Genomic DNA, 14,825 nt, shown 5'->3' with positions numbered 1-14,825 from the left:
GCCCAACCAAGAAGAAAATGAGGTGGAGCCGTGAAATTTACAAGTTATTCCACACTTGTCTTGACACTTTTCATTTCATATCTTTGAAATGAAAAGTGTCAAGAAAAGGGTGGAATAACTTGTAAGTTTCAGAGCTCCACCTAATTCTCGTTTTGGTTGGGCTGAGAACCTTTCAGCGGCCCCTCGTATGCTCTAAGGCAGGGGTCTCAAAGTCCCTCCTTGAGGGCCGCAATCCAGTCGGGTTTTCAGGATTTCCACAATGAATATGCATGAGATCTATGTGCATGCACTGCTTTCAATGCAAATTCATTGGGGAAATCCTGAAAACCCAGCTGGATTGCAGCCCTCAAGGAGGGACTTTGAGATCCCTGCTCTAAGGCTATGAGCTTCTGTTTGGGCTGAAGCTCTCTATTTCTGACAGATCTGACAACAGAAGGTTGTTGTCACATGGAATGCTTTTTCTGATACTTGTAGGTTGCTGTTTGCTCCATTCACTGTATTAAGATTCATTCTCTTGGTAGGACTGAGAACTTTTCGGCACCCTCTTATAGACATGTGCAAGCATGCACACCCCAAGCCTGTCCTTAATGTTGTGCAATCTGCACATTGGCATTCCTGGGAATGAGTGAGATGTTTGATTGTATTTTATTTAACTCTATTATCACAGTTCTAAATAATATATAAATAAATAATTATTTGTGTAAAGTGCTCAGACCCATCAACCGAAACTGTTTAGTGATGTCACTAAACTGTGGTTTTTTTTTTTAATCATCATTGCCTTTACTGTCCAGGTGTCCAGGACATAAGAACATAAGAATTGCCGCTGCTGGGTCAGACCAGTGGTCCATCATGCCCAGCAGTCCACTCACGCAGCGGCCCTCTGGTCAAAGACCAGCGCCCTAACTGAGACTAGCCCTATCAGTGTACGTCCTTGTTCAGCAGGAACTTGTCTAATTTTGTCTTGAATCCCTGGAGGGTATTTTTCCCTATGACACACTCCGGAAGAGCTTTCCAGTTTTCTACCACTCTCTGGGTGAAGAAGAGCTTCCTTACGTTTGTACGGAATTTATCCCCTTTCAACTTTAGAGAGTGCACTCTTGTTCTCCCTACCTTGGAAACGGTGAAAAACCTGTCCTTATCTACTAAGTCTATCCCCTTCAGTACCTTGGATGTTTCAGTCAAGTCCCCTCTCAATTTCCTCTGTTCGAGGGAGAAGAGGCACAGTTTCTCTAATCTTTCGCTGTACAGCAGCTCCTCCAACCCTTTAACCATCTTAGTCGCGCTTCTCTGGACCCTTTTGAGTAGTACCGTGTCCTTCTTCATGTACGGCGACCAGTGCTGTACGCAGTACTCCAGGTGAGGGCGCACCACGGCCCGGTACAGCGGCATAATAACCTTCTCCGATCTGTTCGTGATCCCCTTCTTTATCATTCCAAGCATTCTGTTCACCCTTTTCACCGCCGCCGCACATTGTGTGGACGGCTTCATCGATTTGTCGATCAGAACTCCCAAGTCCATTTCCTGAGAGGTCTCTCCAAGTACCGCCCCAGACATCCTGTGTTCGTGCATGAGATTTTTGTTACCGACATGCATCACTTTACATTTGTCCACGTTGAACCTCATCTGCCATGTCGATGCTTATTCCTCGAGCCTGATTATGTCACATTGCAGATCTTCACAGTCCCCCTGCGTCTTCACTACTCTGAATAACTTTGTATCGTCCGCAAATTTAAATCACCTCAATCGTCTTACCTATGTCTAGATCGTTTATAAAGATGTTGAAGAGCACGGATCCAAGCTCCAAGCCCTGCGACACTCCACTGGTGACACTCTTCTAGTCCGAGTATTGTCCATTTACCCCCCACTCTCTGTTTCCTATGCTCCAGCCCAGGGGTGCCCACACTTTTTGGGCTTGCGAACTACTTTTTAAATGACCAAGTCAAAATGATCTACCAACAATAAAATTAAAAAAAAACACAAAGCACACTGTACGCATAGAAAATGTTAATTATCATTCCTATTCCAAGGTTTTTCAAAGAGGTCAAAGCAGATGACTCTATGCACTATCACCTCAGTAACAACCATACAAAAATAGACAAATATACCCCCTCCCTTTTTACTAAACCACGATAGCAGTTTTTAGCGTAGGGAGCTGCACTGAATGCCCAGCGCTGCTCTCGACACTCATAGGCTCCCTGCGCTAAAAACTTCTATTGCGGTTTAGTAAAAGGGGACCTTAGTGTAAAATATAGACAGCAGATATAAATTCTGACACATTTTGATCACTAAATTTAAAATAAAATCATTTTTCCTACCTTGTCTGGTGATTTCATGAGTCTCTGGTTGCACTTTCTTCTTCTGACTGTGCATACAATCTTTCTTCCCTTCGTTTAGCCTGTATGCTTCCTCTCCTCCAGACCTCATTCCTTCCCCAACTTTTCCTTCCTCTTCCCTGCCCTTTCTTTCTCTCTGCCTCCTTTTCTTTTTTTCTGTTTCTCTTCTTTCCTTCTGTCTCCCTGCCTGCCCTTTTTCTTTCTTTCTCCCAAGCCACTGCCATTGCCACTGCCATTGCCATCGGGGACCAGGACCCAAACGCCACCAATAACAGGCCCCAAGCTCTCCCTGCTTCGGCCAACCAGCATTCCTCTCCCCGACGTCAATTCTGCCATCGGGAAGAGGAAGGCTGATCAGTCCAAGATCGTGATCAACCTATTGGGGGAAATGCTGCCGGGTTCTGCCTTCGCGGAAACAGAAAGTAGGCAGGACCCGGCAGGAAGAACAACAAATGCTTCACTAACCTGTCACCCGCATTAGCCCGTAGCAAACGCTTGCTTCAGGGCTCTCAACATGTGCGTGCCGGCTTCCCTTCTCCCCCCCCCCCCCCCGGCGGACATAACTTCTGGTTTCGGAGGGAAGAGAAGAGAAGCCGGCATGCACATGTTAGAGCCCGGAGCATAAGTTCGCTACGGGCTGAAATCTCCAAGTCGTTTTTTGGGGGTTTTTTTTTTTTAATGTTCAGCAGCGGCAGATGACAGCTGGGCGGACTGCCCAGCTAAAAGGCCCTAGGGAGAACACTGGAGAGGAAGGCTGATCGGCCCGTAGATCAGGACGACACGAGTCTATCACGGAGCCCGGGATAGGCTCCGCGATCGACTCACGTTGCCTTCCTGAGCTACTGGTCGATCGCGATCGACGTATTGGGCACCCCTGCTCCAGCCAGTTTTTAATCCACCTGAGTATTTCATCCTCAATACCATGGCTCGCAATTTTCCAAGCTCAATACCATGGCTCGAAGTAGTTGTTCATGCGGAACCTTGTCGAACGCCTTCTGAAAGTCCAGATATACAGTGTTGACCGGGTCGCCCTTATCTATCTGCCTGTTCACCCCTCAAATAAGTGCAGCAAGTTTCTCAGACAAGATCTGCCTTTGCTGAAACCGTGCTGGCTGGTCCTCATCAGACCGTGTCCGTCAAGGTCAGGGGTGGCCAATATGTCGATCGACCACTAGCTCAGGAAGGCAACGTGAGTCGATCGCGGAGCCCATCTCGGGCTCCGTGATAGACTCGTGTTGCCGTCCTGATCTACGGGCCGATCAGCCTTCCTCTCCAGTGTTCTCCCTAGGGCCTTTTAGCTGGGCGGTCCGCCCAGCTGTCATCTGCCGCTGCTGAACATTAAACCCCCCCCAAAAAAATGGCTAGGAGATTTCAGCCCGTAGCGAACTTATGCTCCGGGCTCCAATGTGTGCGTGCCGGCTTCTCTTCTCTTCCCTCCGAAACCGGAAGTTATGTCTGGGGGGAGGGGGGAGAGAAGGGAAGCCGGCACGCACATGTTGAGAGCCCTGAAGCAAGCGTTCGCTACGGGCTAATGCGGGAGACAGATTAGTGAAGCATTTGTTCTTCTTCCTGCCGGGTCCTGCCTACTTTCTGTTTCTGCGAAAGCAGGACCCGGCAGCATTTCCCCCAATAGGTTGATCACGATCTTGGGCTGATCAGCCTTCCTCTTCCCGACGGCAGAATTGACGTCGGGGAGAGGAATGCTGGTTGGCCGAAGCAGGGAGAGCTTGTGGCCTGTTATTGGTGGCGTTTGGGTCCTGGTCCCTGATGGCAATGGCAGTGGCAGTGGCTTGGGGGAGGGCAGGGAGAAAGAAAGAAAGAGGGCAGGCAGGGAGACAGAAGGAAAGAAGAGAAACAGAAAAAAAAGAAAGGGAGGCAGAGAGAAAGAAAGGGCAGGGAAGAGGAAGGAAAAGTTGGGGGAAGGAATGAGGTCTGGAGGAGAGGAAGCATACAGGCTAAAAGAAGGGAAGAAAGATTGGATGCACAGTCAGAAGAAGAAAGTGCAACCAGAGACTCATGAAATCACCAGACAAGGTAGGAAAAATGATTTTATTTTAAATTTAGTGATCAAAATGTATCTGAATTGATATCTGCTGTCTATATTTTACACTAAGGTCCCCTTTTACTAAACCGCAATAGAGGTTTTTAGCGCAGGGAACCTTTGAGTGTCAAGAGCAGCGCTGGGCATTCAGCGCAGCTCCCTGCGCTAAAAACTGCTATCGTGGTTTAGTAAAAAGGGAGGGGGGTATATTTGTCTATTTTTGTATGGTTGTTACTGAGGTGATAGTGCATAGAGTCATCTGCTTTAACCTCTTTGAAAAACCCTGGAATAGGAATGATAATTAACATTTTCTATGCGTACAGTGTGCTTTGTGTTTTTTTAAATTTTATTGTTGGTAGATCATTTTGACTTGGTCATTTAAAAAGTAGCTCGCAAGCCCAAAAAGTGTGGGCAACCCTGGCCAAGGTGATCAATGATGTGGTCCTTTATCAGCGCCTCTACCATCTTTCCCGGTACCGACGTCAGACTCACCGGTCTGTAATTTCTCAGGTCTCCCCTCGAACCTTTTTTGATGATCGCCACAACATTCGCCACCTTCCAGTCCTCCGGAATCTTTCCCGTTTTGATTGACAGATTGGCTATTAGTGAAGCAGTACAGCTATGGTCCCTTTCAGTTCTTGATGACTTTCTGATGGATGAATTAAAGTTAAGTTATCTGAAATGTTGATCAGGCGGCTTATTGTTGGAATTGTCAGCAGCCACAGACTGAATTCGTAAAAGTGCTAATGCTTTAAAGTGCTCAAAAATAGCGATAGCTGAAAGCCATGTTTGAGAAACTGGGCCCTCTTCTTCAGGAGGGGTCACTATTAAAACAAAAAATCATTTTACTAAACTATATATCTAACCTAATATTTAATACTGAAATCTCACTAAAACAATTTCTTCTTTATACTTACAACTTCTTAATATAACTCTTGTAAATACTTAGCTAACATACCTTCTCTTGGCTTGTTCTGACTCAAAGGGCAACAAAGGCCAGACTCAAGTGAAAGCGCTGATCGTAGAACCAACCATTTTAAATCCCTCCCCAGGAACGTCATGGATGACATAAAAATCGTCATCAAGAAAAATCTACATGATGGATCAAACTATTAAATTCTTAACTGGAACCAATCTACTTCTGCATTTAATCCAATAGGAGCCAATGTATGCCAATTAAAAATGAACCTATGTTTCTTAAGAGTGTATTTTATAACAGACATGCATGAAAACACTGACCCTTCTTCGGTGCAGGTAAATGTTTCTGTGAGAGAATTTCTACACTACTGGGGGAAACATTGTAGGAGCCTATTGTAAAAGGCACAGAGACACCTATTATACTTTTATAAAATTAAATGATAATCCCCAAAAAAGTGGTACTGACTTAATTATATCAAATTATAATGAAAAAGTGCCAGTGCTACAATCAAACAAAAAATAAAAAAACCTTAAAAGCTGAAGTAAGATCACCTATTATATTAAATATGCCTTCTTCAATATCAGTGAGAAACTGTAATTTTCATAATATTGGATGATCTTAGCCATACTTCAATAACAGAAAATTATAATTATACTGTAATAGTGAGCTGTTATAGGCTAAAAATAGCCCTAATTCAAGCCCATATGCTCACATTATAATCATGAGATAATAGAAGCTGACTGCCCAGGTTACATAAGAACATAAGAATAACAATACTGGGTAAGACCAATGGTCCATTTAGTCCAGTATCCTGTTTTCAACAGTGGCTAATCCAGGCCAAGTACCTGGCAGGAACCTAAATAGTAGGGTTAAAAAAAAAAAATAGTACCTGATCAGCTGTGGGAGATCTGTCAGGTGTTGGGCCACGTCAGGTTATCGGTGGCAGGCTGGTGTGCAAAGGGTTAGCTACCGGTGAGTGGCGGTTGTGGGGAACTCTAGCGGCAGCGAAAAGGGCGAACAGAATGCTAGGAATGATTAAGAAGGGGATCACAAACAGATCAGAGAAGGTTACTGGGCCACTGTACTGGGCCATGGTGCGACCCCACCTGGAATACTGCGTCCAGCACTGGTTGCCGTACTTGAAGAAGGACACGGTACTACTTGAAAGGGTCCAGAGAAGAGTGACTAAAATGGTTAAGGGGCTGGAGGAATTGTCGTACAGCGAGAGATTAGCGAAACTGGGCCTCTTCTCCCTTGAAAAGAGGAGACTGAGAGGGGACATGATTGAAACGTTCAAGATAATGAAGGGAATAGATTTAGTAGATAAAGACAGGTTGTTCACCCTCTCCAAGGTAGAGAGAACGAGAGGGCACTCTTTAAAGCTAAAAGGGGATAGATTCTGTACAAAAGTAAGGAAGTTCTTTTCCACCCAGAGAGTGGTGGAAAACTGGAAAGCTCTTCCGGAGGCTGTCGTAGGGGAGAACACCCTCCAGGGATTCAAGACAAAGTTAGACAAGTTCCTGCTAGATCAGAACGTACGCAGGTAAGCCTAGACTCAGTTAGTGCTCATTTCCTTGACCTAGGGGCTGCCGCGGGAGCAGACTGCTGGGCACGATGGACCACTGGTCTGACCCAGCAGCGGCAATTCTTATGTTCTTATGCACATACCCGATGACATCATTGCGTATGCATAGCAGTAACATCATCGGGTTGTGCACGTGTGGGAGTGCCCAAAGCTGGCCAGGCCTTGTCAGTTTAAAGTTATTTTAACGGCATCAGAGTAGCTGCGAAGCAGCGCCGACAACTGTGGGAAGGTTCTGGAGAGCTGCACGAGGACTGCAGATCCCACATTTTTTATTTGGTCAAGAATTTTATGGGCGTGTGTGCGCTGAAGACTAACAGATGAATGAATCTGCTGGCTCATGAGCAGAGCTGTGCAGCTGAAGAAAGTGGCTCGTGGACTGCAGAGGCGAATCGGTGAAACGAAAAGAATTGAGAGAAATTTCTGTCAGGTATTTTGTTGTATTTTTGTCTTTCAGGAAGTGTTGTATTTAGGGAGCTCATGGTTTAATTTGAGAGATGTCTGCTGTTTTGCAGCCTCAGCTGTACAAGAGGTTTGGAACTCTCCAGGAGAGTGTGTTAGAGAAGCTGTTAGGACTTTTATAGGTGTAATTTTGACAGGTTTGGGATTTTGGTTAGTGTCTGTGTGAGAGCACTGACGGAGGGCAAGATTCTCAAAACTTTAATGCCATCGCTAAACTGTTTCCCGGCAGTTTAGCCTGCACACGTTTTAGCGGCGGTTTATCAAAACAGATTATCTCTGTCTTTAGCGAGGTTTTTAGCCGTCTCTGACAATGGCATGCAAATGTGCTCTTTAATTTTGAAATGAGCCCTCTGGTGGATTCTTAAAAAGCGTCGAGGCATTTTCGAAGAGCAACATCGGCTTTTGGTGACAAAAAAGCAGCGACTGGTCTGAGGGTGCTATTACAGTGCCAGTACTTCTGTTTTGATTGTGGCTAATGAAAAGAAAAATGTGTATCTATATATTTTTAGCGGAGGGTAGTAAATCACGCTTCATTTGAGTTTTTGGGAGAGACAGGCATATTTCATGTGCGCTTGTTAAAAACCAATGTTTCTTCTTGAGCACGTGTACAATACCCTTGTCTTGTGTGTTTCTAGCTGTGGGTCTTGATTAAATTTTACATTAAAAACAAATTACACGATTTACCTGAATAATAGTAGTTTAAGTCGACGTTGCTTCTCCCCATCTCTCCCTTCCATTCGTCCAATAATGCAGCAGGTAAGAGTGGGTTGTTTTGGGGTTTTTACAGCATTTTTCTGTGCATGTGCCCATCAGCAATGGGCACATGCAAATGTAGGAAATCTTTGCTGTTGTCCGTCGATATTATTTGCATTCACAATTTTTTAAGAATATCTCAGGTTTTTAGATTCGGTATCAAAATGGCTGCAGTAGTAGACCGTCGCTTTTAAATGTGGGTTTTTGAAAATCCTGACCTGAGTTAGTTAAATTGTGAAGCCCACTGAGGCCCCCTTTTACTAAACCGCGCTAGTGGTTTTTAATGTTGGGAGCCATGCTGAATGCTATGCGCTCCTCCTGACGCTCATAGGAACTCATAGAGCAGGGCTGCTCGAGTCCGGTCCTCGAGATCTACTGGCAGGCCAGGTTTTCAGGATATCCACAATGAATATGCATTGCCTGCACTGCCTTCTTGGTATGCAAATCTCTCTCTCATGCATATTCATTGTGGATATCCTGAAAACCTGGCCTGCCAGAAGATCTCGAGGACCAGACTTGGGCACCCTGTCATAGAGCGTCAGAAGCAGCGCGCAGCATTCAGCGCGGCTCCTGGCATTAAAAACCGCTAGCACGATTTAGTAAAAGGGGGCCTGAGATTTTGGCTTCGAGTTTTTATGGCTGAGGTGCTTATTGTTGACACTGTCTTGTGAGAAGTAGAGGTTTATAGTCTGTGACAGTTTCCCTGAGCTTGGGAGGCCTTTAAAAAAAATATATATATATATTGAGGGTCAATAGTAACCTGTGTCTGTTCAAACACAGGGGGTTTAAAAGGAATTTGTTTTAAAAAAAGATAAAAACCTACTGTGAGTAAAGATTATTCCAAAGGATGATATTTAAATAGACTGATTAACCTGGTTATAAAGCTGATCATGCTGAGCCATATTTAGGACACTGAGATTATCTAATCTAGAGAGTTGTTTATATGCTTTACTCTACCATAGCTAACAGTTCTGAACTGAATTGCTGAAAGAAAAATAAATGCTGCTCTCTTACTGTTACGGAGAGGTTGTTTTGTGAAAAATATGGGGCTCATAATAAAAATTTTAAAAAAGTCTAAAAAGTGGCCTAAATGGGTACTTGGATGATCAAAAAGCCTGATCCTCCAAGTACCCATAACCAAAGCTGGTTTTAGATGTATCTAAAACCAGCTTAGGCCCTTCCCCTGCCTCTAAACGCATAGAGTGAAAGAGGCGTTTTTAGAGGAGGGGAAAGGGTGGGAGGTGGGCGGACCTACACCTAGGCGTACAGCAGGTATAACCAAAAGTTTAGGCAGGTTGCCTAGTAAGCACTTATACGTTTTGATTTAGACCAAGTCAAAACAGGTATAAGTGCTGAAAAATGGGCCACTGAGCTGATGGCGGCTGGCGTCACCCCCCACTGCAACCCACTGCAACCATGAGGGCAGGAGAGAGGCCTCATCCTCCCTGCCGCAATAGTGATACCACCAAGTGCCGCCAAACGTGGCACTTGGGATCGCTAAAGCAGCTGGAGAGATGACCCATCTCTCCTGCAGCGATCCACCCCTCCCACCGATCCAATCAGGCCAGGAGAGAGTCCAAGCCCTCCTGGCCCCGCCGATTACGATCGGGGCAAGAGGGAGCCATAGCCCTCTTGCCCCACCAGCTGTGACCCTCCCCGACAACATCGGGGCAAGAAGGAGCCCAAGCCATCTTGCTCCACCAGCCGCGACCCTCCACAACAAAGCCCAAGCCCTCTTGCCCCGCCAACCGTGACCCTCCACGACAACATCGGGGCAAGAGGGAGCCCAAGCCCTCTTTCCCGAGCCGTGGCCCCCCCTGCCGTTGATGATCGGGCCAGGAGGGACCCCAACCCTCCTGGCCAAGTGACCCCCCTACTCCCTACCCCCACTAAGATCCCAGGCCCTCCTGCCCCAACGCAAACCCCCCATGACCGCCCCCCGAACCCCTAATCAGCCCGCCGAAAACCTCCCCCATTTGCACTTGTTTCTTTATACCTGTCTTAGGTAAAGCTAAAACAGATCTGCTTTAGGCAGGGCTTTAGGATGTTTCAGTGTTGGAAGGCTTGGCTTAAAAGTGTTCCTAGGGGCTTCTGTGGGACTCTCCCTAGCCAGTTTAGGAATACTTGCAAGGGTTTTAACCCTATTTCCCTTCTCTGGCAAGGCTTCCTCACTAGGAACAGGGGCAACCCTGTGACAGTATGCACCTATGTCAGTGTTATGTACATTTACACACATAACGCACATGGAAATGTAAGCACGCGATATATAGAATTGTCCACCAAGTTCATTGTCAGAAACCCAACATAAACTAAAAACAATGAACTAGTACTTACGAAATTTTCACAAAATTTATAAAATAGGCAAAAACTATGCACGTATTTTGACATTTCATGTAGGCATTTTGTTATGAAATTACCTTCCATATATCAGCTGTAGTTAACTGCACTTTGATACTGACATACGTATACAATAATTGAACAGATATGACTTAACAAGGGTACAGGGAGAAGAGGGAGAACTACAGTGAGGGTAGAGAGAGACAGAAAGAGATTATGCTTAGCAGAGATTACAGTATGTAGTTGAATATAAACCCTATCTCCCCTCCCTCCCGATGCCTTGCAGGCCTCCCTGCCGTAAGAACTGGTGGGCCAGCGGTGGGCTGGGACAAGAAGGATCCCTCCTGTCCTGGCCGACTTTAACAATTATCACCTCCCTCCTGCCTCCCTGATTGTAAAAATGGTACCTTTTAAAATCCCTAGTGGTCCAGCAGTGAACCAGGCAGGCGCGATCTTCCTACGCTCCTGCCCCATGCAGAGCTGCTATCTGAATGGCTGCCACATGGCAATCTTGTGAGTTCCTGCGGTCTCATGAGAACTTACAGCAGCCATTCAGATAGTGGTTCTACATAGGACAGAAGTGTAAGATTGCTGTTGCTCCGGTTCACTGCTGGACCACTAGGGATTTTAAAAAGGAACCATTGTTACGATTGGGGAGGTAGGAGGGAGGTGAGAATTGTTAGAGTTGGCCAGGACAGGAAGCAGGAGGGATCCCTCCTGTCCTGGGCCACCGCTGGACCACTAGGTGTTACCGCAGGCCCAATGGAGGCCTGCAAAAGGTACAGGGAAAGGGGGGATGGGTGGGTGCTGATTTGAATACAAACCAAACCCCCCATTTTTGGACCAATTTTGGCCCAAGAAGCTCGAGTTATATTCAATTATATACAGTAGTTTTTGTGGTCAATACACTGTATTAAGGGACCTTTTCACTAAACTGCACTAGGTGTTAACTGTTGACATCAGGTTAAAAGAAACACTGTTAAAGCACCACACCAACAATTAACAGATGTTCACTGCCACATTAAATACTTAACATGGTCATTCATAATAGGGGATGAGAAGATGAGAAGTTAAGACAGGTGTCATGAACAAGCATTAACTGCTAGTGTAGCAGCAGAACACGTTTTTGTTGTTTTTTTGGGGGGAAGACTAGGCTCTGCCCTGAACCCTGCCTAAGCTTGGCCTCCAGCCTTACCCCTAACCTTACCCAAACAACCCACCAACTCCAGCATCTTCCCTTTCCTACCATTCCCTAACATTCCATAGCTTCCCCCTCCCCCCACAGCATGCAGTACCCTTCCCTACTTCTGAATCTTCTCCCATGATGTCCAGCATTTCTCTCTTTCTCTTCTCTCAATGTTCCCCTACCACCCAGGGCAGGATTAATTTGTCAAGGGTACCTAGGCACACAAATACACTGGGCCCCCTGCCCTGCCCTACCCCACCATGCGCCCAGGCGGAAACAGGAAGCTGCGTCAGAGGGAAGCTTTGGGTAAGCAGCACCGCTTGCACAATTACAGTTCCCGTTGCCTTTCTTACCCACGTTGCTTGCTTGTCTTACTTTCCGTCAATGGGGGGGGGGGCGCATTGCCCATTGGGGTGGAGCCCATGTTGCCGATCGTGGGGGGGGGGGAGGCGCGTTGCCAATCGATGCTGGAGGGGCCCATCGCTGTATGGAAAAAACAATGTTGATGCCTTCCTTCATCGGGCCCCCCTGACCATTTCGGGCCCTAGGCACGTGCCTACTTGGCCTATTGGTTAATCCTGCCCTGCTACCACCCCCTGAAATTTATTTAGTATCAGCTTCCATCCCCTCTGAAACAGGATGTTAAGAGGGGGAAGGGTGCTGGCAGGCCTTAAACATGTACAGATGCTTAATGTCCTTCACCTGTAGATCTTGTTGCTTCTGGTGACAATCCAGTATTGCCACCTTGGAGGTGGAAAATAAGATACTAAACATCATGGAGACTGATGAGTGGAAAGAAGGAGAATTTAGAAGGTACCATAGCATCTGTGTCTCCTCCTGTTCCAACATCTATATGTTAACTACTCCTCTAGAGATACAGTTAACTGTATGTGTGTTGAGGGCCGTTCCATTAATGTGTGGATAACCATCACCCTTTATCTATTTGTGTTGGTGCCTTCCCTAAGTGCTGGGACTTCCACCAATATGTGCCATGGAGGTTTTGTAGTTGCCAGAGGTTAACATTTGTAGCTGATCTGCTTTAACTGCAAAATCCTAATGTGATTTGGTAAATAGGCTCCAAAATGATTTCTCGGCTGTTACAAATGAGTTTACTTGCAAACAAACTGCAGAGTACAATTGAGAAAAATAGGAAATGGCAATCTGAAAATGTTCAGAAGTTATGATCTTATTGTCCTGTTATTTTAAAAGAACAAATATCAGGTGCCATTCTGATGTGTGGTGTCCCATTTTATATGGAACATAGTGATCAGAATTGAGACATCCAAGGCAGAGTGTGCTGCATTCCAATAGTATTTTTACATGCAGTCCTAGGGCTGCATTTTTTGGGGCACTATATACCTCGCATAAATGTTCCTGAATCCTTTTGTTTTATAACTAGCATCATTTTATTTCATGTAATAACATAAAAGTAGTTTGAATGTTATACTTCTAAAGCTGTGATGAAAATAATGCTCATCCTGTTGTCTCTGACTGTTAAATGAGGTCCTAGAAATTCTTTACAGTTCTGTCATTTGATTTGAACTCAGGAACAAAAACACTGTGGAGATGACGATGTCCAAGATGCAGGTCTTTATTGAAAATACAGTCAGTGAATCCACATGACGAGATGTCAAGGACCCAAAAAATGGGTCTTTAGTCCCCATTTTTTGGGTCCTTGACATCTTGTCATGTGGATTCATTATAAATACCTACATCTTGGACATCGTCGTCTCCACAGTGTTTTTGTTCCTGTCTTGGTTGACCTTCGGGTCTGTGGAGTATTAAGGATCAATTTTTGTTTGTTATTTGATTTGAACTCTTCATAATCTCTTGCCTAATTTAGATTTATGCTTGGTGAGTCATAAAACACCAGGCGACTTCTGCACTTGTCCTGACCTTTCCATGCATCACATTGGCATTATTCCTCTCATCCTATTAGAATCCTCTTGTACTTTCTTATTACAAGGAGAAGATGTAGATTTGTAGAGAAATTCCCTGCTAGAATTCACAGGACATTGTGACTCTGGATGGGGGTGGGGGGATGGTAGGTTCCTTGAGCAATTTTGAGTCTAGGTTTACTCTAGCTGTCAGTAATACAACATCTTTCTGATATTTAATTGTGTGTGTGTGGGGGGGGGTGTTCTTGCATTATGAAAGCAGAGCTATAAATCCCAGTATTAGGAGACATAGCAGACTCAGAACCAGAAAGATTGCTTTGATCATTTGTCTTCAGCCTAACTTCAGGCTTGGCCTTGGAATAGTATTTGTATTTAAGTACTTATTTATTATTACTGATGTGAACATTGTGTTGCACTTTTTGTTAGTAATAAAAATTAATAAAGAATTAAAAAAAAGAAAAAGAAAAAGAAAATAGGACCATTTAATGGATCAAGCACATGCAAGGATTAGTTGCACATTAAGGGGGGGGGGTAGTTACTAACCTGCTTTAAAGAAATAGTGCATGATATTTGCCTCTTAAATGACAAAACTATGTGTTATTTCACCATAAAGCACATTATATTGCATAACATGTAAAGCAGAGTAATATATCCTGTATAACAATGAGATGGAAAGTATGCAAGTCACCTTATTATTATGCAAATTGAATAAAACAGTTTGTGTTGAGCTTTGCCAGCCATATTGTTTATGAAAAAATAACACCAACTTCCACCTGGCACTGTTTTACATGTCTGAGAGTGACAGTGATGCTGGATGCCATTCTTAACATAACATAACATAACTTTATTCTTCTATACTGCCACAATCAGACAACTTCTAGGCGGTTCACACCGAAGAGAGCTGGACAATCAGCAAATTACAATATGCAAATTATAAAAGTACAACAATGCCTGGTAACTCCCTTTGGATTCTCCCTCCCTCCTTCCACCAGACCTCAAAAGTCACCAATAGCCCTTACCCCCTGGACTGCTCATGCCTACCTCAGAAATCCTTTGTGGCCCAGTCAGCTTGATTCTTTGTGGTGTTTGAGAGGTGCCAATTTAATCCCAGAGCAAAATGCAGTGCCTATAGACTAACAGAGATTTCTGAGGTAGGCCTGAAGGATCTACAAGGGAAGTTGAGATATCAGGAAAGGTGGGTGGGTCTTCTTCAGAGGGTACTAAGGGGACTTCTTCTGGGGGAAGAGGTCCCAGAGGAGTGACTTTGGGGGAAAGGAGTTCTCTTGACTGGGATCTAGGAGTAACTTTGAGGAG

Source organism: Geotrypetes seraphini, chromosome 2 (genome assembly GCF_902459505.1).
Source record: "Geotrypetes seraphini chromosome 2, aGeoSer1.1, whole genome shotgun sequence".
Classification (NCBI taxonomy): domain Eukaryota; kingdom Metazoa; phylum Chordata; class Amphibia; order Gymnophiona; family Dermophiidae; genus Geotrypetes; species Geotrypetes seraphini.
This window is presented reverse-complemented; position numbering follows the sequence as displayed.